This window comes from Pteropus medius, unplaced genomic scaffold, assembly GCF_902729225.1.
Source record: "Pteropus medius unplaced genomic scaffold, Ma_sr-lr_union100, whole genome shotgun sequence".
NCBI lineage: Eukaryota > Metazoa > Chordata > Mammalia > Chiroptera > Pteropodidae > Pteropus > Pteropus medius.
This window is the reverse complement of record NW_024340849.1, coordinates 19701362-19729282: the sequence shown is the minus strand read 5'-3', so window position 1 is coordinate 19729282 and position 27921 is coordinate 19701362. Positions and strand designations below refer to the sequence as shown.

General features: G+C 46.4%; 1 protein-coding gene and 1 long non-coding RNA gene across 4 annotated transcripts in view; one reads left to right on the top strand and one right to left on the bottom strand.

Annotated features, from left to right (window-relative positions):
• The window catches only part of ZBTB7C (zinc finger and BTB domain containing 7C), a 320272-nt gene that overhangs the window by 122668 nt on the left and 169683 nt on the right, over nt 1-27921 (bottom strand). For all 3 annotated transcript variants that reach the window (XM_039842083.1, XM_039842091.1, XM_039842074.1), the window contains one exon: nt 12836-12897. The gene's annotated coding sequence lies outside the window, so the exon portion shown is untranslated. The remainder of the gene's footprint in view (nt 1-12835; nt 12898-27921) is intronic.
• On the top strand, nt 13-27921 carry LOC120585759 (uncharacterized). Its single transcript, XR_005648504.1, has 3 exons — nt 13-652; nt 16775-16862; nt 25653-27921. It is a non-coding gene; the product is annotated as an uncharacterized LOC120585759 (long non-coding RNA).

Here is a 27921-nt window from a genome sequence, read left to right as displayed (position 1 = left end):
GGAGCGGGCATCTGCATGGCCTTTCTCCTGGGGACAGTCAGCCGACCTCACGGCCTCAGTCAGCGGAGGCCGGGGGAGAGGCAGATAAGGGAGCTCTGAAGGACGAGCGCCAGCCACATGGCTGCAGACTTATTATTTTCCTTACACATTTGACTGATGTAACACGCAGGGTCACAGGAAATGGCCTTCACTGGGCCCACTGCTGATGCTGGGAAGAGGAGGGAAATGACAGGCCTGGAGTCGTTTGGCGGCCCCTCCCTCAGGGATGCGGCCTTGGGGTGGAGAGGCCAGTGAGGTTTGCTGCTCTCCCTGTTCTGTCTCTCCTCTTTCTAGTATTTCGCTTTTCCTCCTTCCAGGTCAGCACAGTTCAGGGAGAAAACACCCAGCGAGGCTGTCAGGAGTCCCCTGGCAGATGCACTCAGGCGCTCCTGCTTTCTAGGGCTGGCGGAGGGGAGCCCGGGTGCTGGGTGGGAGTGAGTGTCCTATCCCTCTTGAGAGGACTAGTAGGAGCACAAACATTAACTCGCTGTGAGCCATGAAAGTGCCGAGAAGTCCTGCCTGGGCCTCAGTTTCCACTTATGGATGCCTTGAAGCTGGTTCCAGCTGCGACTTTCCTACAGCCCCTCAACAATGCCTTCTTTCTCTTCCCAAGGTGAGTGAACAGTTAGTTTACTTCCAGTTTTGTTTATTAATATTTTCTACTCCTACATCATGCTTTGAACAGTCCCACTGTGTCAAGGGCATTAGATCTGCAACCTGATTAGGAAAATCAGAAATCCTCTCAAAGTACAGGAAACTAATGTTTATTGAGCTTCCACTCCATGCCAGGCCTTATGCCAAATGAAAATGTTCACAATGATTATTTATATTTAATCTTGACATCAGCTCTGGGAAGATGCCGTTATCATCCCCATGCCCCCAAATTGGACAGAATTTCTTAAAGTCCCGTGGTGGTTTTCCTCCACCTCCAGGATGAAATCCGGACCCCTCCCCATCCCACCTTTCCAACGCCATGCCACTGCCCAACTTGGCCAGTCCCCGGATGGACAGAACTTGCTTTTCCCACCACGCTCAGTCCTGGGCCGACGATACTGCCTCATCACCCCATCCATTTAACTTCCTCCTTTCCTCGAGCCCCCGCTCTATTCCTGCTTCTCCCAAAAGAAGAGTCAGGACCAGGGGGAGGCGAGTGAGGCACCCAGGGTACAGAATTTAAGGCCTTCGCTCCCAAGTGCCAGCCCTGCACTTGCATGACTCTGAGAATGATGCCTCCTTAAGTTTGCCCTAAGTGCTTCATTTGCCCCATCCTAGCCACAGCTCTGTCCCAATGTCCCTCTGCCTAGCTCAAAAGACCTGTCCCTCCTCTGAAGGTCCCACAGCCCTTCCTGGTAGGTCCTGTCACTGGACTGTGTCACAGGGGCCAGATTTGATTCCTTGCATGAGTGTCCACCTCTGTGGAGCAGAGACAATATGTCCTCTGTCTCAATCCCGAAAACAGTAGGGTTCAGGGTTTTCACACCTCCAAGCTTGGAAACTGCTCCCCATCTGCACTTTTCTGCCCTCTGCCTCTTCTGCCCTGTAACTCCAATTCGTCTTTTAGAATCTATATAAAAATGATAGTTTATCTTTTCAGTGAAATATTACCATTAAAATGATGTTTCTATATGGGCGAATTCTTCTACAACCTGGGTGTAAGAAAAAGCTTTCTAACTGAGAATCCAGCAGCAACAATATGAAAGACTGATAAATTTGACTATGCAAAAAATTTTTAGGGCAAACACTATAAGTAGTGAAAGGTAAATGATAAACTGGGACAAAATATTTGCCACATGTAGCATCAATAAAGGGTTAATATCACTAGTATATTAAACAACTCTTAAGAACTGAGGGACAAAGAAAGTGGGCAATAGAAAAATGGGACAAAGAATGGACAACTCACTCAAGGAATATAAAAATTATCTTTAAACATATGAAAAAAGGTGCAGCTTCACTCCTAATAAGAGAAATGCAAATTAAAACTATCCTGAGATGACATTTCATACCCATGAGATTGGCAAAATTCCAAAACCTGACAGTACCTTCCACCGGCAAAGTTGTGAGGAAAGAGGTCAGGACGGGACTGGCACACCCCATGGAGGGGACCTGGCAACACCTAACCAAACTACATTCCCATTCATTCTTCATCCCATTCCTAGCAACTTACCCTGGAGATACACTTGCAAGCATATGAGACACATGTACCAGCATTGCGGCATTATTCGTCATTGTAAAATATGGGAAACCACCTAAATGGACTTACAGAGAAGGGCGGTTGGATAAACTATGGCATGCACGTACAGGGAGTACTGTGCAGTTATGAAAAAGAATGAGGAAGATCCTATGAACTGGTATGGAGTGTCCTCCAGAAGCTAATAAATGTATAAATCAAAATGCAAAAAAAAAAAAAAAAACATGGATAACATACAATCTTTTAGGTAAAGAAGGAAAATTCATACACAAAGCGATGCTTACCTTCTACAAAAACAATAGCTGTATATGAAAGCACAGAGCAGTTGGATGAAATACCTACAAAGGGTGATAGGCATAAAATCTGGGAGAGGTATTCATCTTAAGGTATTATGTATGTGCGTCGTTTTGACTTCTGAAAGCATGTTAATATTCTACCTATTAAAAAATTAAATTAAATCGATAAGAATGGGAAGGGAAAAAAGTTCCTAAAACCAAAAGCAAACTAAAAAAGGTGAACCTAACTGTATTTCAAATAAATACTATAACCATACTGAAAGGCAAGAAAAGAAGAAAGGAAGAAATGAAGGCTGGAAGGAAGGAAGGAAAGAAGGAAGGGAGAGATGGAGGGAGTGAGGGGGGAGGGAAGGAAGAGAGGAGGGAAGGAGGGAGGGAGGACTAATCCAAGTTATTTAGGAACACAGTAGGGTAGGTTGGGGATGAGGAGAAGAAGGTTCGTTGATTGCAGTGGCATAAGTAAAGCAATTCTGACACTATTTTAAATGTAATATGGAGCAAATGAGCGAATATATTGATGGTTTGGGGAGCCCGGGTTTTCACTGTGGAAGAAGAACAGAGACAATATGGAATGGGAGAAGACCAGAAGTGCCCTGTGGAGGTAGATTTAAATTAGAGGTATTGGTGCAGACTCATGATTTTTAACATATGAATATGGAAGTGTATATGCATGTTCGTGTACACATAAATATGCATGTATATGTTGTATGTATATGTGTATATACATGCATGTAGTTCCTAGTTCTGTCACCTGAAAGGGCCAAGAAATAAAGACACTCAGCAATGAGCACCCCCAGAACCCAGAGCTTGGTCTCCAGTACTAGTCTCCACTCAAATGAAGCAGGCCCCTCAGAGAAATGGCTGCTTGCAGGGCCAGTGTGAGGCAGGTACACAATGACTCTGAAACCTCTCATTATGCCAGAAAGTAAGAAAGTGCCCCAATACAGGGATGGTGGTCTATCAAAATAACAGCATGTAGGGGCTCCCATTAGTCAAATCTGGGGCAATTTAAGCACCAAAATAATTGAGTATAGTGAGAAATAAGAAACTCTTGGAAAAACAGGAATTCACCAGTCTATACAGGTATTACACAAATACATTTTACTGCATACAATAGTAAGCGTATGCTGCTTACAGTATGAATATATTCTGCTGCTACAGTAGAATGCCAAGGGCTGATTAGTAAACACAGGGGCAGTGCTGGAGATAGAAAAGTGTCATTTTGCAACCATCACATTAACTATTGGATCAGGCCACAGTCATCAATGGATACTACATCCAGGGGGAAATCAACAAAGAGCAGAGTACTTGCAAAATTCTAAAGTGTCTCCTAGTAGACCACTTACTAGTTACAAGGCAGAAAAAAGACAATTATCATATAGTGGGGAAATCAGACAATACCTTGAATGGGAAATCAAAATTAACGTCACCAATGAAGACCAATGCAGTGAGGGCCTCCAGATGGGCTTGCATGAGAAGAACCCAAGATCGCCTACGTAGGTTTCTGGCCAAGAACATATACCTTGGATCTAATGACAAGGAAACCTCAGAAAAACCCCAAAACGAGGAATAGTTTATTAGAAATAAGAGGACATTGTACTCTTCAAAAACGTCAAAGTCATAAAAGACAAAGAAAAACTTTGAAAATGTTCCAGAGTAAAAGAAACCAGAGGGAGTAACAACTAAATGCAACACCCAACCCTAGACAGAATCCACTACTGGAGCAGGGTGTGCTATAAAGAACGCTGTGAGGTTAACCGATGAAGCTGAAATACAAATGGTAGACGGGCAAGCCAGATCGAAGCGTGAGTTTACGTTACGCTTACTGATAAACCGTACAGAGGGTAAGCCATGCCTTAGGAAACATACTGAAGTACTTAGGGGTAACGTGCTCAAATCGTTCAGACGGAACGCATGTGTGTGTAAATGATGGACAGCACAAATGGTAAAGAAAATGGGGTAAAAATTTAACGGATGAGTATGATGTAAGGATATTCTTTGCAGCATTTTTATTTCTGCAATTTTTCTGTATTTTGAAGTTATTCCCAAATAAAATGATTTTAAATGTATATGATGCCCACATGGGAATGACATTCCCTACTCTGCAGGTGCAGACTCTCATCGTCTACGGAATCCTTGGGTGCCAGGTCAGGGGTCAGTTCTGAAATCAAGCCATTGGGGTCCAATGTGTTCTTGAACAATAACAGCATGTAGGGGCTCCCATTAGTCAAACTCTTGGAAAAACAGGAATTCACCAGTCTATACAGGTATTGCACAAATACATTTTACTGCATACAATAGTAAGCGTATGCTGCTTACAGTATGAATATATTCTGCTGATTCTCTTGATACCTACTACATAGGTTATTGGACAATGAAAACATTATGCTGGCAAATGCAAAGCTCAGGTCAAGCCATAGAAAGGGCTGGATCAATGTGGCCTGTCACCTCATGGCATTGTTTTTCATCAACTTAAACCCCTGTAGGGTGAGGGTGCAGAGCTGAGAGCTACCTGGAGTTCCAAGAGGTGGCCTCCAACAGGACTGTGAGCCCAGGACGAGCAAACTGAGCCGGAACCAGCCTCTGAGGGGCTGAACTCAGGGCCCCTATGCTCTCAGTCTTGACCCACTTTTCCTCACCTACAAAGTCCTTTCCCTTCGGCTTGTTCCTTCCTTCAAGGCCTACTCCTAGGCTCCCTTGGCACCTTGCTAGAGCTGCTTCAGCCCTCGCCTTCAGCTTCTCCTGGTGAGGGAACAGGTGTGGCATTTCAGTATGAATTCACTATGGTCCCATCTCTCCTGTCTCAGGGGAACCCTTTGTGACGTCTTTGCTCTGGTAAAAAGAATTGTCATCTCTGGAGAACAGGCTGCAGAGGAGGAATGTTTCTTTGGGCTGGGGACTCTCCTGGAGGCCCTGAAATGGGCCCTTATACCAGGTCTGCCAGATGAGAACGCTGGGCCTCCCGTTCTGCCCCTGGACTGTAGGTCTGTCATTTGGGGAAGAGGCACATACCACTGTCTCCATTTGTTCCTCCAGCCCACTTGCCACCCTTTCTGCTCAGTTTGGTGCCCAGGAGGTCGACCCCTGTACACAGCAGTGGGCTCCTTGCCCTCTGCCCTCCTTCCTGTTGGCTCAGCAATGGGGTCCCCAGGGGGTTTCCTTGGGACTCCTGTCTTCAGGGGTTCCTCAGGTCACAGCTTCCTCCACGGCATCCTCACTGTCTCCTCTTTCAGCAACACCGCCCCCCTTTAACGCCCCTTCAAGCTAAGTTTAGCTCCCAGTGTTGAGGGATATTGTACTGGGTCCTACAGGTGCCCTACACCTTGCACTGGCCTTTGGACTCAACTCTGTTCGAATCACCCACTTCGAGCATGCCATCTGTTTCCCGCCAGGACCCTGCCTCATACAGACACCTGTGGAGGGAGGCAGCAGCCTCCCCCATAAATAGCTTTGATATTTGTCTGCCCAGTAAGGCCCCGTATAACCAGGCTCAGTGAGGGGACCCACCACAAAGCCATTCACGCTGCAGAACAAAAGCCAGGGCTGCCACTTCCAGCTTCCTTCTTGGGTTCAATGCTTCCTATTCCAACTTTATTTCATCTTTTCATATTTTTCGAGTTACTGTTTTTTTAAGTTACTGTTAACTGAGAAGCATTACAAGAAGGGAATTAAAAGAGAGAAAAGTTGGTGCAGGAATGCCTTTTTTTTTTTTGGCTTAAACCTTTTGTTATCAACTCTTTAGGAGCCGATTCAACAAGAGGAACATGTGGCAGAACACATTCTTCAAAATTAGTTCCAAGAGACACTTGGGCTATTATTCATTCTATTAAAATCAAAATATTAGCTAATGCCTGTTGTATCCTCAGAGCGTGCCTGGCAACTTCTCTGATGCATTGTCCTACTTGAAAGTGAAGAGGAAGGCCTTTCATGAGAGGCCTCTGACAAGTCCCTCTGGTCTCCCATTCACACAGTGACAGAGAAACCCTGATTTGCTGTGTGTGAGACATTTGCAGGCCCAGGACAAAGCAGTGGCCCATTGTGTCAGGGCCCAGCAGGCAAGGCTGCCTCTTCCTTGGCCCCTGCACTAGAACCCCGACCCACCACCAAAGAGCCCAGGGTGGCCTTGAGCTGAGTGAGAAGGCCCCTTCTGGTCCCAGGAGTGTGGTTTCCCATATGGAGAGCCAGCACTGATTTAGAAGCGGGCGAAGCGGGTGATGACTCAAGACTCTGAGGCTTAGAAATCAAAACTGCTTTGCATGTTTTCTTGGATCCCCACTAATGCCTTCACCTCTGGAAGGAATACTGCAATGCAAATGAATTCTGTTTCTGGAACAGGAACAAACAATTCTGGCTTTCAGTACTCTGAGCTCCAGAGTCACCCAGAGGTGTCATGGTGGCATTTTTAATTGGGCCCTGAGGAAGACAGTGAGGTTCTTAGCTCAGTGGAGGTTCACTGTCCTTGAGAACCATGAGTGGGATCAGAGCACCCAGCTGTCTCTCAGGGGGCTTTCCAGCTAGCTGGGGAGTGAGGGACACAAGGTCCAGTATAAGGACTTCAGGGTGTCAAGGGAGGCAGAGATTCCTGGGGGCCGAGTGGAAAAAAGAGGGCGTCCTGGAGAAGCTGGGATTTGACAGATGATTAAGCACTGGAAAGGAGAGAGGAGAGGGGTGGGCATGGAGGACTGTGAATGAAAAGCTCAGGGTGGGAGGGAGGTGGGGCAGGAAGTGGTCAGAGGTAAGGCTGGAAGGACCTTGACTACAAGCAAAGGTATTTCTCTTCTTCCTTTTATTTCCTTGCATAATCCTAAAATCCTTATTAATGTCCCAATACCTATCTTGTTAATAAATGTTGATTTCCCTGCACACCTGTTCATATTTCTGATGGAAATGTATTATAAAATCACTCCATTCAGCTGGTGATTACCATGGTAATACGGTGCGCTCTCTTAAAGGCCAGAATTCCTCTTGAAAACAAGATTTTGAAAATCTGGGCTTTCATTTCACTTATGTCGTTCCTGGGGAAAGAGAGGAGTGAAGCAGGCGTGGGGCAAGGTGTGCGGGGATGGTTTCCTGCTCTGGGGGAGTTTTTGCAGACAGCATAGTCCCAAGGGCCCCCGAAGGATTCTGCAAGAAGATTGGGGATGGGCCAGATAGGGGCCAAGTAAACGGGGCAAGCCCTACATACCATGGTGCTCCACAGTGTGCATCCAGCTGGGGTAGCTCTGCAGGACGATATGGGAAGAGAGGACCTCTAGGTACCCAAGATCAGAAACCCTGGCTAGAATGTCATTGAACCTCCCACCTCTACCCCAGGAACCGCCTCTAGGCTTCTTAGAACATTACGAAGATGTTGTTGTTGTCGTCGCTGCTGTTATTTTATTTTTATTATTACTTCTGATTTCAGGATTACCGTTTAAGGTCTGGTGAAAGCCCAACATGTTTGAACTACATTATTTAGTCTCGCTACAGTCTATTTTAAGTTTTCAAGAGCTCCAGTCAAACAGCTTGGCTTCAAATTCTAGCTCCATTACTTTCTGGCTGTGCGACCTCGGGCAAGTTACTTAACCTCTCTCTTCCTTCTCACTTGTGAAAGGCAGATAATACGAGTTTGTAATGCGTAGGATCGTTGTGAGGATTAAGTGAATTAATACATGTAAAATGTTAGAACATGCCTGTCACAGAGTAAGTGCTCAAAAATCCCCGGAATGCAGCCGAGCTTCCCGTCACTGGTGCACAGGGGACAGGGAGTTTAGAGGGTACAGCCGGTATCCTGCACTTTGCACAAACAGCGCCTCACCTCCTTCTCCTGACACCCTCAAGTAAACCTCTCTGAACAATGAGGAGGCTGAGCCCCGAAAGCCCAAAGCTACATAATAGCAATGGTGGGTCTGGGCTGCCTCCCTGCTCACAGCTCTTTCTGTCTCCTGTTTGCTGGCCTCTGGCTGTCCTGTTTTCCACTCAAAACCAGAACCTGGTCCACTTTCTCAAGCCCAGTCACCTCCTTACTCTGCAGTCCTGGGAAGCTCAGCCCTAGGGGCACAGAGTTCCAGAACACTCACATCCTGAAAGTATATATATATATATAAATAAGATTATATATATAATCTTATTTAAAATAATTATATATATAATCTTATTTATATATATATATATATATAATCTATCTACAGCTTTTAGTCATTCCTGCAATTGCCCGTATATGTTAGATGTTGTCTGATTAAAAACAATCATCAAAATAATAGTAGTTGCATTTGTTGTTTACACTGTTCTAGGCTCTACACTATTTTCCCCTTTTAAAATAATAATATTTGTCATCAATGGAATTCTTTTACAGTGCAGCAGACATTGTGTAATGCAAATCAGGCCAAGAACTGTGGGCCATGCCTTACAGAACCTGCCCCACCAGAGGCAGCTGACAGGCCATTATTCTGTGTCCTGCAGACTCTGTGCAGTGATAAGGAAACTTCACCGATTTGATGCTTTATCTGGTTGCAGGTTGAAGAAAGATATTATTTCAATCAAGATAATGATTCTATTTCTTGGACGGAAATGAGATTTTTTTTCATTGCCTTGTGGGGGTGCCACCACATCTGTCTTGGGTGAACGGGTCATGCCCAAGTAGGAGAATTTTCTTGCAATCTGAGAGACAGCAACCTGAAGGAGGACTGGAAGGAGGAAGCTCGTTTGGCAAGAGAAAAACATACATGCCAGGACTATGAGATTAAAAGTAAATTCCACGTGGACATTTATAGGCAGTAGACAAAACTTGTGAAACCAAAATTAGGAAGATAAGCACACAAGGTGAGCCTGATAGCCTGGATTTCAAGTGAGGTAAATGGCTTATAAAGGCAATGATGATAACGAAACTGCACAGACTAGACTGTTAGCTATGACAGGGCCTTAAAAGTCTTCTAAACGTGCATGTCACGTAGGGTAGATTTCCTGTGTAACTGCTGACAGATGACCCAGCCACTCTTTCAACGTCTCCTCCAACAGGGAGCTTACTAACAAAAAAACCTGTTCCATCAGTGACCCGCTCCTGTGATGAGAAAACACTTCCAAATTATAGCACAGTCACTTCAAAAAAGGAAACCACAGTGAACATTTACAAGGTGCTGATACTGCAATAGGTCTAAACACACTTTGGGAACAATACACATTTTGGTAAGTCATCGAACAATATGCAAATGACAGTAGGTGATTAATGCAGTGAGACTGCAATCATTTGAATTAAAGAGTGAATTTAGTGAAATTTTAAATTATTGTAAATATTTGAAAATTTCAAGGCTGTAATAGAGCCTCTCAAATTCTTTTATGTGATTTGCTTTAATGAAGAAATAATAATAATTTGCAAGTTTTATATCAATTGTTTATACAGGAATTCTAAGGAATTTGGACATGTCTGTAAAGTTTTTATGCATTTTGAACATTCCACTGAGAGGTGGCTTGGAGAATTGCTCTCTCTCTCCAAAGAAAAGTCACATTTCAGCTCGATCTCTTTGGAATAGCCCCAACTGCTAACTTTTGGGGACCGAGAGGGTGGTATTTTACTATACGGCACCAGACTCACCAAACCTTTGAAATTTAAACCACACTATTATTGGTATGCATAGACGATTATTGGAAAGTAACCCCAAACCCTGGTAATATTGGTTGTTACTGGGAGAGGAGCCTGGTTGTTTAGGGACAGAGGTGGAAAAGAGACTTTTCACAATATACCTTTTAGTACTTTTGAATTTAGAGCCATGGGACTATATTATCTATTAAGAACAAAATTATAGTGGGAAAAAAAAAGCACATAGTTGTTTCGGTGAAAACAGACTTTGACACTATTGATTTCTATTTTAATATCTATACTCTTAAAATGCAAACTTACTAGAATGGAAATTACTGTAGGGTCAAGTGTGCTAAAAATTGGCTATCTTCAAAACAAGGAGGCTCACATGCACAGTGGTAAGTGCAAGTGATGCCCCACTCAGATCCCCTTTACCTGCTGGGGCCACCCAATCCCCAGCTGCTTTTACCTGTGGCGTTCTCCGATCCTCTATTCTTGGTCAAGGTGATGCCCTGGAGGTTGCACTAGCAGTACCATTCTGGGTGCCCATGACCAATGAGGGGGTGCATGAGACTTGCCCCTTGCTGCCAAGCCAGACATCACTGCAATGCATTTCACATGAATCAAACCAAGGAGAAACTTGCCCTGGCCCATCTTCACTCAGCCACTCCTTCCCTATCCTGCTTTCCTCTCTCTCCCTCACAAGTTTTCCCTAAAAGCTCTCCCTTGATACATCCAGTGCATCAGAATCCTTGTCTCAAGCTCTGCTTCTAGGAAACCCAACCTACAACAGTCACCAGTGGCTCCAAATGGATCCCTCCTGTATCTCTCTAGAGGGTTGTCCCTGGTGGTAGAAGCACACTTGAGCCTTCCTCTTTGAGGGCAGAACCATAACCACCTTCTTGCCTGGCCAAAGACCATCAGGTTGACACGATACATCCATAAACGCCAGCATAGCAAAACACTGACCATCCAGAACAGAGTACCCCAACCAGACCCCTGTGGGAGCACATCTTCTTCCCCAGGATGAATGAGCAGGAGGCAGGGCAGACCCAGAAGGCGTGTTCCATAATGATATCCAGATATCCAGGGCCTTAGAAAGTCAGTGTGAACGTCAGCTCTACCACTTATTGGCTGAGCGAACGTGAACAAAATGTTTAACTAATTCTGAGCCTCAGCTTCCTCATCTGCAAAATGACAATACCTGATGGAGCCTCTGTGAAGCTCATATGAGGCAATGTTGTCAAGTGAACTGCAAACTGATAATGTTATGTAAATATTGGTTGTCGTTCATCAGATTTAGAACCAGCTAGCTTCCCTTGCTTGCTTGGAACAAATAATTAAATAACCTTTGTTAAATAAATAAATTCCAGCTACCCCTTACCCTGGGCATAGTGCTTAGAGATCCCTGTAGGAGAAGCAGCTCCAGGGACAAGCAAGTGGTTACTGGGAGCACTATCCTGGTGACTGTCCACCTGGAGGTCAGGGTTTGTCCCTATCATTGATTTCATGGGTCTCTGGTAGCCCTCAGAGGCAGCTGTCTGGGCTCTGTGTGTGTGTGTGTGTGTGTGTGTGTGTGTGTGTGTGTGTGTGTGTGTGTGTGTGTGTCTGGGTTTGGCTGTCTGTCTGTCTGTCTGTCTGTCTGTCTGTCTATCTGTCTGTTTGCCTGTCTGTCTGTCTGCCTGAGATATAGGGAGAATCCCCAATGTGAATTTCCTGCAATCTATCCAGTGTATATATTGATATCAAATACGAACTTGAATTTGCTGAAAAATCCATGTGGTCATTTTCACATGATGAGTCACAGACAAACTGGCAGAAACTGAATTTTATTTACATAGATGAGGAATACTTTATTCCATCATGATTCTTTGCACATGGACCATTCGTGAAGCCATTTCGAGCCTTTACCACCTGGCCATGCCCCACATCACCAGTGTTTTCTTCCCTCTCCGTCAGACCCATGTCTATGACATCCACCATGCAGGCTGTTGGGTGTTCCCATCCTGGAGCCTCTGCCCTGTTCTTTCCTCCTCCACCAGCCCAGTTCAAGTCTCTCCCCAAGAAGTCTTCTCCAACTGCTCCCTGTCACCAGCATTTCTACCTGTGCCATGAGAGCCAGAGCACGACTATCTACCCGTTCATTAAGTTCGTTAAGTTCTTTAACGGTCTCGTGTGCAGATGTCTTCTCTTCCCACACTAGGCTGAGAGCTCCTCCTTAACAGAGCCTAGGCCTGCTGCTTCTTTTGTATTTCTCAGAGCCTCCAGATAGTGCCAGGCACTTAATGATGAATAATATTCTCCGATCAAGGAATGGATTAGGTTGTATGATTGCCCTTAGTTTAACATGCTGTTAAATGGCCTATATGAGAATTCACTGTTCTAAATAGGGTCAACCCAGCAGAAAACGTAGAATTGTACACACAGTTTGTAGCTCCAGACTGAAAAAACAAACATCTCCCTTACCCCCATAGAAGTCGGCTCTCCCTGCACACCAATCGACCATAAGGGAGGACTCTCGGGAGCCAGTGGGAGCACTCCCCACTTAGAGGGCAGAGCTGGGGTTCAAACCATGAGCCTTCAATTTGAAGCCTGACACTCCTCGGTCCAGCCCCACCCAGCCAGAGGCACCTTCCAGAAGAAGAACCAAAAGCCAATTCCATCAAGGTCACACGTCCTTCCCCAAACAAGGAAACCTGCCCGCTCCCCAGGAACGTTGTCAAACCACAGACCTAAAAGAGCAAAATTCATACTCACAAGCAACGACGCCTTCGTCTTAAATTTCAGGCGAGCAGTTTCTCTGCAAACCTGCTCATTTTCTGCAATGAGAAGAAAGGGACGAAGAAGTATATTAGCATTTGCTCTGGGCATCCTTCGGCAGTTTACTGGCCAACCTCGGGCTTCTGCACCTTCTCTGCATCCTCACTCCCAGCAGCACTCTCCCCTCCCAGGAATACCGTGTGCTAGTTGGGTGGGCGCCCCTGGCTCCCACCCCTCCTGGCAGTGGGCTTAGTCCACACCGCCTCCCTCCCCTTCGCCGGCGCCATGCCAGTCTCAGATTGACCACTGCCTCCAATTCCCTGAAGGCGTTGGGCTTCTTCCCACTCTGGAGTGAGGCCTCCTCTTCTGTAGCATGGGGTTGCCTAGCAACCCAGCGCGCCAACTCGGAAGGCCCTCCTAAATTGGACCTCACAGCACAGGGCATCTCCTTGTACAGCTGCCTGAATCTTAACAATCTGGTTCTGAATAATAACACAATGGTAATTGCATGCATGGGCCCCAAACTACATTTAAATAATGTTCAAGAGCTGACACAAACCAACAAAGGCCAGAGAATGCATTGCGGAGGTTGACTGTAAGGCCAGGCAGGACGTTCAGTGCAGGAGGGAGTTGACACGAAAGACTTGAGTTAATGACAATGCCAACCTGAGCTGTGAATTCTCCTGCCTTTCTGCCTGAGTGTGTCACCACTTTAATGTGTTTTAAGTGAGTTTGGGATCTGTAGAAGCAATTAATGCCCAGAGGTAGTGATGTTTCAAGACAGGATGTCCTTTAGTTCTTCTTTTTTGGGGGGAGCAGGGGAGGCAGCGAATACAGGACAAGGAGGGAGAAGAGTGCGTGAGTCATTTCCTTCGGCTTCTACAACCATGGCTAAATACATTTTCGAAGGTGGGAGAAAGAGCTTACTAAGTAAGAGCACAAAGCACTTGCTACCTGAGTGAGGGACCAATTCAACATGACTGATGTGTTTCAAGATAAGAAGTGAAGGCGAAGAGGCCTTGACCCTGGCTAACACGCAGACTGAAGCAGCTTAGCGTGGTGTGGGGAAAGGTCATGCGTGCCAGAGTCCAGCCTTCAATCCGTGTCCCTGGCAGAAGGTAATAAAGAGCTCTGCTCCAGGCAGAAGAGCCTTAACACGTAGGAGACGGCCAGCTGGCAATCTGCTCCTTGTGGAGTGACAGCAGTGAGGGCCAGCTGATCAGCTCTGATAATTTGGAATCCTGAAGCACCTTTTTTTTTTTTAAAGCTCAAAATCCTCCTGCAAGGGACTTAAATAGATATTTGCACACCCATGTTCATAGCAGCATTATTCATAATAAGCAAGAGATACAAGCAGCCCAAGGGTCCATCGAGGGATGAATGGATAAACTAAACGTAGTATATGCATACGATGGAATGTTAGTCAGCCTCAAAAAGGAAGGAAATTCTGACACATGCTACAACATGGAGGAACCTTGAGGACATTATGCTAAGTGATATAAGCCAGGCACAAGAAGGCAAATACTGTATGGTTCCACTTATATAAAGTTCCTAAGTAGTCAAATTCAAAGAGACAGAAAGTAGAACAGAGGTTACCAGGAGCTGGCAGGGATAGGGAACAGGGGGCTAGTGTTTAATAGGTACAGAGTTTCAGTCTGGGGAGGTGAGAAAGTTCTAGAGATGGATGGTGGCGATGACTGTACAATAATGTGTATGTACTTAATGCCCCTAAACTGTACACTTAAAATAGTTAACATGGTAAATTTTATGTAATATATATTTTACCGCAATTTTTTAAATGCCCCTGAAATAACAGCACAACATACACAGCAATTCTCTACAAGACTTTTGTCCATTTTCATCTTGGAAGTCAAAGCAGCCTGTGCCATTCACGAGCCCAGAAGACGAGACGCAGGAACAAACTAGACAGCGTGAGCCTGGGCCAGGGAAACTCGTGGCTTGTAAGCATGGAGTTTATGTAGTGTAGCTTCAGTTGGAGGTATCTGAGGACTGAGAAACAGGATTCCCTCATGCCCATCCCCTCCATCACCCTCTGGAATGTGACCGCTTTCCAACCAAACGGTCTCATTCATCAGGTCCCCTGCCTGCCTCCTCCACTAGGCACATGGCCTCCAATGACACTATCATTCTTACCTTCTGCTTAGCCTGTGCTTCCTGCCTAGAAAGCCCTTTCCTGACCAAATCCTACTCTTTTCAGTGGACCCCATCAAGGTCCGCCGCCTCCACCAGGCCTTCCGGCCGCCTCCCACTTCTGCTGTCTCTGAACACTGTAGCCCACAACAAAGCATTTGCTATCTTATGTTAGGTACTATCTTCTGTTCATGTCTGAAAGCGTCGTCTCTCCCAAGAAATCCCTGGCAAGGTCTCTGGACAGGGATCGTCACTACATTTTTTGTTGACCACAGGGCTGAGCACATGGTGGGCTGTTCCCTCAAGGTTCTCAGAAGGAGGACGGTACACAGCGAGTCTGCTGGCTGTGGAGCCCTGCAGCTAAGTATTCCAGGCAGCGTGCATTCCCTCCAGTCATTTAGAGGTGTAACTCAGTGTGTGCAACAAACGATTGAGCATTTACAGATTTTATTAATTTAGAAAGGTCATTAGAGCTAACAGCTTCTCCGAGAGTGAATAAATAGCATGAATTATTTTTTTCAGTGTCCTGATTTTTCTCTTGGAATGTGCCTTATGCCCTAAAGTATAGTGTTACAAGTAAAAAATAAAAGGGTGGGGTTGGAAATCCAGGCTCGCAAGACAGGAGGAGCCTGACAGGAGCTCTTGATAAGCCTCTTTCCTTCTCTCTAAGCCTCAGTCAGTCTTCTGTGCAAAAGAAGGGAGTGGTCGCTAAGGTCCCTTCCAACTGAAACAAAAATAATGATTTGTGGTGAGAATGTGAGGTTAGCAACTTTCCAAGCTAACAGTTTCTCCCCCACCCCCACCCATCCTACCAGGTATTGGGCCCCCTTCACCTCTGGAGAGGTAAGGTACGAATTCTTGCCCCTTCAGTCAGAAAAAGAGGCTTAAGGATTTCAGGTGCCTCCCCAGACCCTGACATGAGGGTTCTCAAACACGACAATCTGGCTGCCTTGCTCTCATTAGATCATTAAGGAACATTCCATTCTAATAACTTGTTTTCTCAAATCTCCAGGAATGGCTGGAAATGGGCCAAAAAGATCATCTAGGCTCCATCTCCCCAGCCAGTGACCAGCCAGTACTGTCAGTCAAGGGCCAGACCTCAGTGGGTAGATGCCCATGGTTCTTCTGAGAAGGAAGCAGTCTTCAAGGAGCCGCGGGCTCCGGCTCCAGCCTGCTGCCGTGGGGAGAAACAGCTGGCCCTTGACCAGATTGTGCAGTCCAGTATCCCTCCCTTTCTCTAACCTCCTCCTCTCTCTGCCCCGAGTGTAGAGGGGACCCTGGGAAGTGGGAAGCCCTCATCTGTCTGCAGATGTGTGACCCCCACCTCTGGATCACTCCTGGCTTTCAGTAGCAATAAGAAGTCTAGGTGTGAATCAAAACTGTATGACTAACAACTAAATAGTAATGTTAACATTAGCATTACTATTAGTTTAATATTAACTAATATTTGTGCGAAGCTTTATGATGAAAAATGTACAGATGCTCCTGGACTCATGATAGGGTTAGTTCCCAATAAACCTATTGTAAGTTGAAAATATCGACACTGTCAAGGGTTGGTTGGGTTGTTTACCTTGTGATCATGTGGCTGACTGGGAGCTGCGGCTCGCTGCCACTGCCCAGCATTACAAGGACTACAAATTGCTAGTCCAGGAAATGACCAAAATTCAAAATTTGAAGTATGGTTTCTACGGAACACATATTGCTTTCAAACCATTGCAAAGTTGAAAATCCTAAGTCAAACTGTCATAAGTCAGGAACCATCTATATTTTTCCACATACTCATAGGGCAGCTAGGATAGATTCCACCCATCGACTTGAGCACCTGCTGTATCCCAGGGTCTTCACTACCTGCTGGAGATGAAGACATGAAAAGGTATGCTTCCTGCCTGCGAATTCTCTCTAGGAAGGTTTATAGTCTAGAAGGTGGGGGCACAGAGAAGCTGAGTGGCTTTCTCAGAGTCATCCAGCGAGCAGGTGCTAGCAGTGCTCAAACCAAGTCAAGTCCTTGGCCCTCAGGGCCCTTCATTAAAGACCCTCCTTTCATCAGCAGTCTTTGTAAAGAGGCCACCTCAAGACTTGATACAAATTCATAAAATACATATATTTTTTAATCTGCCTAATCTTTTCCTTTTAGGAACTGCTGCAGCACTTAAAATCAGCGTGCAACACAAAATTAGTATTGTTCTTCTCAGTCTCTTGGCTTTTTGGAAAAATAAAATGTCCATGCTTAGAAGAGCCCTATAGTTCCCTCACTTTACAGCCAGGGCACCCAAACTCAGAGAAAATGGCTTGCTCAAAGTCACGCCAAAGACAAGACCAGAACCAGAACCTGGGTCCCAAAACTCCCAGCCCAGAGCTTGTGTACATCTGCCCTACGATGGTGGGAGGGCACGTAGGCTGTGTCCTGCTTACTTTGAGCCCCTCAGCAGGCATGAGTAGCTGGAATGGGGCTCCTTGATGCCTTGCCCCCCGCCAACCAGTGAAATGACTGGCTCTGTCCCCCGACCTCAAGTGGTGAGCCTGCGGTGAGCCTCACAGGGAGGGGTAAAGCCATGAGAGCCGCTCTCAGGGGACGGCGAGGCGGTAGTCTCTGCTGCATGGCCCCACAGCTCAAAGGAGGCCATAGCGCTTTGTGGTTTAGAGACAGACTGGCCCTGCCATTGACCAGCTGTGTGTCTTTAGGCAAGTGACTTAACCTCTCTCCACTTCAAACCTGCACCAGCAAATAGGCAGCATAATGGTACCTACCTCCTACCTCACAAGGTGGAAGAAAGGAGTAAGTGAGAAAATGGAGGAAAACACTTGGCACGAGGCCTGCCAGCTGTGTGTTTTCAGGTGAGGTTATCAAAACCAGCTTTCCCCTAGGAGGTCGGCTCCATGAGGCGGGGGGCACTGAGTGCTGTGATCACTGCAAAGTCCCCAGTGCCAGCACCTGACAAGAAGAGGCCTGATATAATGAGCTGTCACTGAGGGCAGGGGTGGAGTTGGGGGGATGGGAATCAGGTTGGTCAGTCCAGGGTTTATGGTGACAGGGAGGCAGTGGCTGCTCTTCCCAGGGTCCTACAGACGCTGTGTTGGGTGGGTTGCATTTAGATTTTTTCTCTGATATTAAAATAAAATGTAAAATGGCAGAGCCACTTTGGAAGGCAGTAGGCATTTCCTTACAAAGCTAAATGTACTCGTACCATAGGATCTGGCAGCCTCATTCTTAGGTATTTATCCAAAGGAACTGGACACTTGTGTCCACACGAAAATTTGCATATGGATGTTTTTTTAGCAGCGTTATTCATCATTGCTAAAAACTGGAAGCAACCAAGATGTCCTTCAGTAGGTGAATGGATGAATAAACTGTGGCACATCCAGACAATGGAATATTATTCAACACTAAAATGAAATAAGCTGTCAATCACAGAAAGATGTAGAGGGAACTTAAATGTATATTATAAGTGAAAAAGCCAGTCTGAAAAGCCTATACCTTACGATTCCAACTATATGGCATTCTGGAAAAGGCAAAGCTATAGAGACAGGAAAAGATCCGCGGTTCCCAGGGGGAAGACAGGACTGATGACTAGGTGCAGCACAGAGGAATTTTAGGGCCATGAAACTATTCTTTATGATACCGTAATGGTGGATATATGTCATTAGACATTTGTCAAAACCTATAGACTGTACAACACCAAGAGTGAACTCTAATGTAAACTATGGACTTTGGGGTGATTATGATGTATTAATATTAGTTCTTCAATTGTAACAAATGTACCACACTAATGCAAGATATTAATAAATAGGGGGAAACTTGCGGGGAGCGGGGAGGAAAGGGGGTATATAAGAAGTCTCTGTACTTAATGCTCTTTTTTTTTTTTTCTATAAACCTAAAACTGCTCCTAAAAAATGAAATTCTATTAATTTAAAAACAAATCGATCACTCCAAAACACAACACTCAGGAAAATCAGCACACAGGTCATCACTGAGCCCCCATTGGGCGTCCTGGCCCAATGCTGGGGACTTGTAGGAAGAGTAGGGGACTGGCATGATCCTCCTAACTTGAAATACAACCATGTCCAGCCCAAATGTTAGAGACAGTATGGGAAAGCCAAGTGGGAGACCAGCAGGACCCCCAGCCGGTGACAAAAACAGGGCCGAGCATCCCAGCAAACACGACGGCTCTGGCTACTGGGCTACTGGGCTATGACTCAGACTTAATTTGTCCTCCCTGGCACATGCCTAGTGCCAGGCTTACCCTCCCCGCCTTCCAGAAAGATCAAAAAGAGACCCCGCCTCCCGCCTGCAAGCCAGACTACGCCCAGCCTTTTCCTGTTCCAGTCCACTCCCAGTCCAGATACAGTAGGTGCTTGATAAACATTTACTGAATTAAATAGTGACTCTTTGTATGCCTCCTGCTCTCCCCATTAAAGGAAGGAACCTGACTGCAAGCTTTGCTAACCCCTCAGCAAGGTATTTGCTGAACAGAATGAACAGCGGAGGGCAGGTGGAAGTGACACACCTCGGGGGGACCTGGTATTTGGTCATGAGGCCACTGTCCTCAGCCGTGAGAAAGTACTTCTGATGGGGCACACCTGTCACACGCTAGCCTGCTGAGCCCTGAGCCCCCAGCCAGTAGGATGGACACCCCTCTGCTCTGGCTAGGAAGGGTGAGAGGGGGTGGCACATGTGTGCAGTCATTGCCAAGCAGCCTGTGGGGACAGCATGGAGACAAAAGCAGAGTAAAGGTCCTGGGCCCAGGAGGCCAACGTGGAGGCACCTGGGGGAAACCCAGGAAGTGTCAGTAGAGTGACCTTAGGTCCATCCCACCTAGCCCAGCAGGGTACCAGGCCAGTTTGGTTTGGTCTGATGCAGAAAGGAGGGGGTAGGGGTGGAGGAAGTGTGTGAGTGTGTGTCACTGGGGAACAGTCTTCTAAGGTAACCAAATCCTCCTTCAGTCATTGCTTTGGGGGGTGATGGCCCCTTAGAATTTCCAATTTCTGTGACCTTGGCCTAGAATCTTAAAATAGTCCTGAGAGGGAGGGAGGGCTGAGCCAGGAGCCAAAGCCAACAGTTGGGGCCTGGACCTGAGAGAGAGGGAGGAGAGAAGAGCCTGTCCGAGGAACAAAAGCCTGATCTCCTTGGTCGGGCTGCCTAGCCTAGACGTGGCTGCTCAGTCACGCACATTTTATTTTTTCTGGCCTCAGTGGAGTGTTCCTGGGGCTGGGCAAAACTGAATGAGAGTTGGCCTGGAGCAGCCGAGAGAGAGAGGGCGATGGTTGCTCAGAGCCCAGGTTCCCAGAAGCCCCTTGCCTAGGCTGCTAGGGGGTGGGAAGGGGGAGGGTGCCCGCTACATTCTGGCTGATGAAGTGAGGATGGTTAATTCTCAGTCAGAATATGGGTGGGCAGAGGAGAAAGACAAAGAATATTCAGTATTATAATATTGACCAACAGTTCCCATTTGGAAAAGGGGAAAGGTTTCTTTCTATAACATACAGAAAAGAAATAAAGCATGAGGAAGTCGTCATGTCTGCTGGGCACGTGGAGACAGTACCTCAGTGGCAGTAGAATGCCTCCCCCGCAGGGTGAGGGGAGGTGGGGTGTCTCATGGTTTATCGACGAGATGGTTCTCTATGCCTGATTTCATTGGCTGATGGTGTTGAAGGAGGCACCGCTGTGGCCTGTGCCCCAGAGGTACCCTCAGCCTTGCCTGCCTGAGTCTGCTGCTGAGCGGGGCTGGCATTTCAAGGTCGTCTGTGGGTGAGCGTTGGGAGGACAAACCGGAGGGCGGTGGGAGCAAGGCTTGTCAGTCCTTGTAGGGGCTGCTATCCAGCAAGTATTACAGCATTTGGAGCTTCAGACAGCAAAACAGGGAGGCAGGCCTGCTCTGCCTCCAGTGACCACAGGAGCCTTCTCCTGCCTTGGTGGGTTTTGTCCCTTGCTTTATTTCCTGATGCCCTGAGTCTTATTACTCAACCCCACCCCCACCCCCCCGCCCCAACTCATCTAAACCTGCTTTCCTGAAAGTTCTATCTCCATCTGGTATCCACTGTAGCAGGAATACTTAACATCAGCCCTTCTTTCTTTCAGAGTAAAGGCATTTCCAGCCCCATCTCAGGTAGAAGGAAAAGTTGATGCCCTGGGAAAGGGATTAATTTCACCTCTATTTTGTTTACATCACAATGGCGGCTAATCTGACAGTGACATACAATGACAGTAATACGCAGGTCGTGTGGATGGTATAATGGGTGTCTGGAAAAGGAACGGGCGACCTCTCCAGAAGAAGGCTTCTCCAAAGTTGTCCCCTCCAGCTGCTGCCCCTTCTCTTCCCGGCCCTAGACTATACCTTCCCACCACGGAGCCTTAGTAAGGAAGCCATACATGGTATTGTCCCTACGGGGACACTTTTGAGAGTGAAAGGGTACAGTATTAATAGTTACCTAGGAACAGAAGGCATAAAGTGGCTATTCTAGGCCCAGCAGGGTGTGTCACCCAGAAGTGTCACTCAACCACTGAGGCTTGGGAAAAGCCAGTTAGAGTTCTTTTCTGGAATTTTCAGTGTATGACTTGGGAAAAAGATGCCCGCCTCAACCAGTCAGCTTTCCATCTCAGGAGGAGGTGTCAGAAATGGCCCCGAGAGAGGCCACCAAGCCCATCAAATGCCTCATGGAAGCACTACATATATCCGTGCAAAATATAAGAACTCTTCAGTCTGTCTCTACCCACCCCTAAGGTTCCTCACCTCAGATCCCACCTCCTACAAGAAGTCTGCCCGGATACTCTATTTCTCTCAGCATTTTGCATCTCATGTGTCTGAGTTCTTCACACGTGTGGCCATCTCCCCCACCAGGTCATCAGCTCTGGAGGGCATGTGCCACCACATGTCATTTGCCTTTGGACCCTCCTGTCTGCCCCCGCCCCATTCACCCCAGTGCCTTGCTTACAGGAAGTCTCTGATTTAAAATTGCTGGAAAGAACCAAGTTGAATGGACTCCTGCAATTTCCCCTGTAGTACTAGGGACCCAGGACTCTAGAAGGTATGTTTAGCCCTCTGGGAGTTCATTAGTTCTCCTACATCAGCTTATAAGTCACCTCCAGGGCAAATACTCCTGAATTTCTATGTCTTTGCAGGGGCAATGGTGAGATTTGTGCAATCCTGCAGGATAGTGACTGTTGGGTGGGCATGTCTGAAATAAAATCCAGAAAGGGGCCTGAGAAAGACTCCATTTTCATAGGTAGGAGAAGCATGATTTGGCCAATGAACCTGGGTGAGAACTTCCACTCACCACGTAAAATCTCCCCATATCTTGGAATGATAACAAGGCCATCAAGACTAAGTACAGGATGGTGGTAAATGCAGTAAGCCTAGCGGGTAATCAGGGAGGGCTTTCTGGAGGCAGTAGACAGTAAGTGGAGGCTTGAAGGATGGGGAGGATATGGAGAGTAGGGGCAAAAGGCAGTCTAAAAAGGGGAGACTGAGCAAAGATGCAGAGGTAAGAGTGGATCCAGCATAATCAGTGGGTTACTTTGTCTGGCTGGAACAGAGGCTGTGTGCAAAGAGGAGGAGGAGATGTAACTCTGAGGGCAGATGAAGAACCCTAAATGCCAGTTGTTTCTGACCTTAAGTCTTAAGCAGCTGTGGAATCACCATGCACCCACTGCAATGGTCTGGGGGGAGAACAGAGAGAGTGGAGGCCTGATAGCAGCTTCTTGCTCAGGCCCGCAGGGAAACATCTGGGAAGGAGCAGAGGGACTGGCCAGGCTGAAGGCATCTCCAACTTTTTTCCTGCTTCCAGTTGGCTACTCCCAATTCTTCCAAGTCTGGGGAACCCAGCCAACTAAGCATCTGTGGCCCAAAAATGTACTCTCGCCTCACATACCAGCCTCTGAGTCAGAGGAGTGGGAGCAAGTTTCCAGGGGCTGAAGCCCATGCAAACATGACACGGTAGAAATCATCTTAGCTGAGATGATTGGTCAGCTAAGTGAAACATTTTAACATCGAATGTACACTTGTACATGCATTCACCACATCTTGGATGTAAACCTAAGGCCTTTTCTTTAACTTTGCATCTCCTGGATAGATTTGTTCCTGTTGTCTCCCTTGCTTAAATCACACTCATATGACATTGCCTGCAATCTCCAATCACAGTTTTATTTAAGTGGAATGAGAAATTAAATATATTTGTAAAATAATCTGAGTGCAAAAGTTTCCTTTGCTTTTTTTGGACATTTCTCTAACCTTTCATAGTCATTTCACCTACATCTAACTCAACAGCATTTAAAAAAAAAAATGATTAGTCTTTTTTGTTTTTTTTCTAAGCTTCAACTTAGTTTTTATTGAAACAACTTTTTTCCTTTTTTTTGCAATTGCATTTAATTGGTTTGTATAATACTTAATTCAATTGCATAATTACAATAGCAAGTTCCACTGGCATAAACAGGTTTGGGAACTAAGCCAGCTGCCTTTAGAAAAGCATTCAGCTCAGCTGGAGGGAGCAGCCGTGGTGGATGTTTTGGACAGCTACCTTCCTGACCCAAGTGTTCTTCCAGCTGCGGGCATCAGTCAGAGAGAACGGAGAGAGCTTGGCAAGATGGTTAACTACAGCGTAGAGCGGGCCTGGTGTTCTCCTTATCAGGACCCATGTGAAGGTTCATTCTCCAGGAACTAAGGACCTGATGCTGCATTGTCCCCACCTTGGTTCTCACCTTGTTCTGCTTCCTCCCACCTCCACCCTGAGCTGAGGGGGCCTTATCCCTCCAGAAGTTTTCCCCCTCTTCCCTTCCTATACCCACGGCTTCCTCCCAGTGCAGCTGTCTAGGAAGGATTTGGCAAAGTAATGTCACAGCTTTAGTGACAAGCAATAGCCAAATGTACCACTCTCCCAGAGGTGATGGGAAATTCTTCCACAGAGAAGAGTTTCTAATGATGTCATGTCAGACATCTGGAGTAGGCTGGCTAGGGAGAGATTTGGAGTCAGGGGAACGTCTAGGAGTCTCCCTCAATCACACCATCTTCTGAGGCTGAAATTTTGATCATGTTCAGTTGAGTTACAGTTGTGCCCACTTCCCCTAAGAAGATGGCGCTGTGGACTCATCTCCACTTTCTTCTTCGGGCTCTTAAACCTCTTATATGACATGAGATGCCCTTATCAAAGTCATTTTCTCTATATCCAGTCTTTTCTATCTCATGGATCTCATAGACATAAGTTAACATTTAACTTAAATGCCATCAAACCAACCAACCAATCAGTCAATAGTATTAGCAGGCACCAACAACTCACAAGAAGAAGGAAAATACTCTCCAGAGAAATACATTTGTAGTAAACATTTGCTATTTTGAGCCACCCACCACTTTCCCCCTTCCTCTTGGTAAGAGGATCCCAATTTCCTCCCTGATTACTATCTGCACCCGCATAGCCGATGCGTTTCCGGGGTAGGTCATGGTTGGCTTAAGCTGACCAGCTCAGCTCAGCTCCCTGATCATGGTGTTTAGAACAAATTCTATCACTTAAGAAGATAGCAAGGAGATGTTTGCTTGGGACCTCTGTGGGAGAAGCTCTATTATTGGAGTGTAGGCATATGCAAGGCCGGGAGCTGCTGCAGCCACTCTGTTACTATAAAAGAGTTCAGAGGGCTGCACTGAACTGCAGCAAAATGGAGCTGGAGGCCTCCTCCTGATGATCACCCTGCTTCTGAACTCTTCATTTACCTAAGCCAATAAGTGCCCTTTAGTGCTCTTTAACTGATTAACTTTAAAAAATCAAGCTATATACAAGGCTTGAAAACTCAAAAGTAATAAAAGCCCAATCATAAAAATTAGCAGTCCCTGCTCCAGCCATCCCCACACTGAGTCCCAATTTCCAGAGATAACCACTCTCAATTATTTTAGCTATTTCTTATGTTCTTTACTGCCGTATTTCTAAATAACATGCTGTATTAGTTAGCTAGAGTTGCCGTAACAAAATACCATACATTGAGTGGCTTAAACAACACAAATTTATTTCTCACAGTCCTAGAGGCTGGGAAGTCCAAGGTCAAGGTGCCAGCTAATTTGGTTTCTAGCAAGAGCCTGCTTCCTGGCTTGCAGACAACCACCCGCTCATTTCCTCACATGGTGAAGACAGAGTGAGCTCTCCAGTGTCTCTTCTTATAAGGATGTTAATCCTATCAGATCAGGGCTCTACACGTGACCTCACTTAATCTTAACTACTTCCTTACTTCACATACAGCCGCACTGGAGGCTAGCGCGTGGGGGAACACAGTTCAGTTCATAGCACATGCTATATACTACTTTTTCTAGATTTTCTATTTCAGGTATTATCTATTATTGCCCATAGTGGAAGATGAGGTATTATCTCTCTTATGCCCCTAACCCACCTCCTCTAAACCCACATTTCTGTTTTCTGTATCCTTTCAATAAAGTGATAACACCATTTTTGGTTAAACCAATTGTCAGTGTTCACAGTATTGTGCCTGTGCAGCTATTGCTCATGGATGAGCCACACGATATTTCCTTTCTTGTCTAACTTATTTTCTCCAGTGTTAAAAATGGCTTCATATGTACCTAACACTTATTCACACGCAAACTGACTGCCAGAACTGCTGAAATCTCTTCCAAACAGTTCACTCTATCGGGCATCTTTCGGTTCCTTTTGTTTTTTGTTTTGTTTTTTTCCCCAGGAGGCATCCCATCCAGAGGTCCCCGTCCTCCAACTCCAGTCTGGACCTGCGCCTTCTGCAGGCTGTCACGTGGGACTTCTTACATTAGACCCCTTATTTCCTGGATGCCATATTGCATTAGTTTCCATTGCTTCTGTAACAAATTACCACAAACTAAGCATCTTAAAGCAACACAAATTTATCATCTTCTAGTTCTAGAGGTCAGAATTCTAAAATGGGCCTCACTGGGCTGAAATCAGGGTGTTGGCAGGGTTGTACTCCTTTTGAAGACTCTGAGGGAGAAGAGAATTCGTTTCCTTGCCTTTTCCAGCTTCTCGAGGATGCCCAGATTCTCGGCTCATGGCCCCTTTCCTCCACCTTCAAAGCAAGCGACCTCAGCTCTTCTCTGCTAAACGAGTAACCATCCATCCACACTTTTCTGGCCTCCACAGTTTTGTTGATATTTCTCACCTGCTGTCAGCTCTTCTCCTGCTTTCATTGTCCTTGTGGAGTTGGGCTAAGTCAATTTCCTTAATGCCATGGGGGAGGGGATGACTAGGAAGTGGAGAGAGGTAAATGGATGTGGCCAAATCACCATGTTTAACCAGAAAGTCTCTCCTTGATCTTTGGACTGCTCTAGGTGGGGTTTCGTCCCATGAGCCAGACTGCATCCTACTTCATGCATCGCTGCATCACAGGCTCCCCTCATCAGCTCAGAGCACACACGGACACACTGCCCACCTGCCTGGGCAGCCAGTTTCTAGCACACTGCCCATTTCAGGGTCCACGGACTCCTCTCCAGTGCTCACACTACCTCTGACTGCAGTGCCAGGAGCTTCTAGTTCTACTGACTCTTGTTAAGAGCCCTCGGCTCCCACCCTCATTTGAGGTGCTTCCCCTCTCCACTCAAGCTGAACACAATAATTGGGACGCTCCTGTCCACAGCAAGCAATTCCTCCACACCGCAGACACAGGGGTTTTCCAAGAGATTCTACCGAGTAGATGGGTCATGAAAAAAACAGAAAAGAACCCTTCCGTAGTCACAAGCTATGCAAAGTCACCCACATCTCCTATCTGGTCTCCTTTGTGATCCCTTTCAGGTTCACATGTCAGGAAACATCACCCAGGCATATTTTATGACCCACACTCCATATTCAGTCACAGCAAATGACCCCGTGTGACTGGTATTCATAGCACAGGTTGTACCTGGGTAAGAGGAAGATAGCAAATCCAGTCCCTACGTAAGGAGACATACTCCTAATCAATGCTAGGCTCACCAATACATCACCATGCTGACCATGAGCAGGTAGGAATGGTATACCTAATACCACAGATGCCAGGTGTAAAATCTAGACTCAGAGGCTGTTACTGCTATTTTCTCATAAATAATAATAAAATCCACTGAGTCATTAGGGGAGAGTCTTCCAGCAGAAAGATGCCTTTTAGTAGGATATTGATCTTTTACTAGAAACACCTCAGATGAGAAACAGGCACACTGTGCCCCCACAGAAGCACAGCCCAGAGCTACCATCTGTGCCCATCCTGGCTCAGGCTCTATACAATAACCATCTAAATTACAGTCCTGTTATCCAAGTGGCCTTTGGGGGTGGGCAAAACATGGGTGGGCTCCCTGTGGGGCAGTCAACAGTCAGCACGGTCCTCTCCTACCCTCTTGAAAAGCAACAAATGTGGTCTCATTCACTGGGGGAGAGGTTAGTGGTGTGAGGCTCATCACAGCACCATGCTGGTAGAGGCCGCCGCCCTGGGGACTGCCCTCCTGAAGCCGGGTGCAGATGCAGAACAAGCCAAGAACAGAACACACTCGCCACACCTGTGCAGGTGAACTCTCTTCTCTATACAGCTCTAAACTCTCAGCTCTAAACAGCCTAACACCTCAAATCTCACTTAAACCCACTAAAGACATTGTTATGTGAGTGCCTCATTTTTGGAAAGAGAATAATTCCCCCCATTCTTCAGAGATTCAAATTCTGAACACCAGGCCTGCTGAAAAGAAGATTCGCCTACTTTTAATTTTTTGTTTTAAATAATAATGACATCAATAAAGCAATTTTCCACCCTCTCCCAACAGCCATGCCTAGAAGGTTGGCAGGCCACAGAGGAAGATTCTTTTGTACCGTAATAAACTTGATCGAATCTCATCTGCTGTCCATTCCCATGATGACATCACTCGTGGCTCAGTCCTTGTCCACAGTCTGACAAGTTCCCAATGGAGTCCCAATGACTCATGCCTTGGGTTTTCCTTATGGCTTCCCCCTTTCGCTCCTGGAAA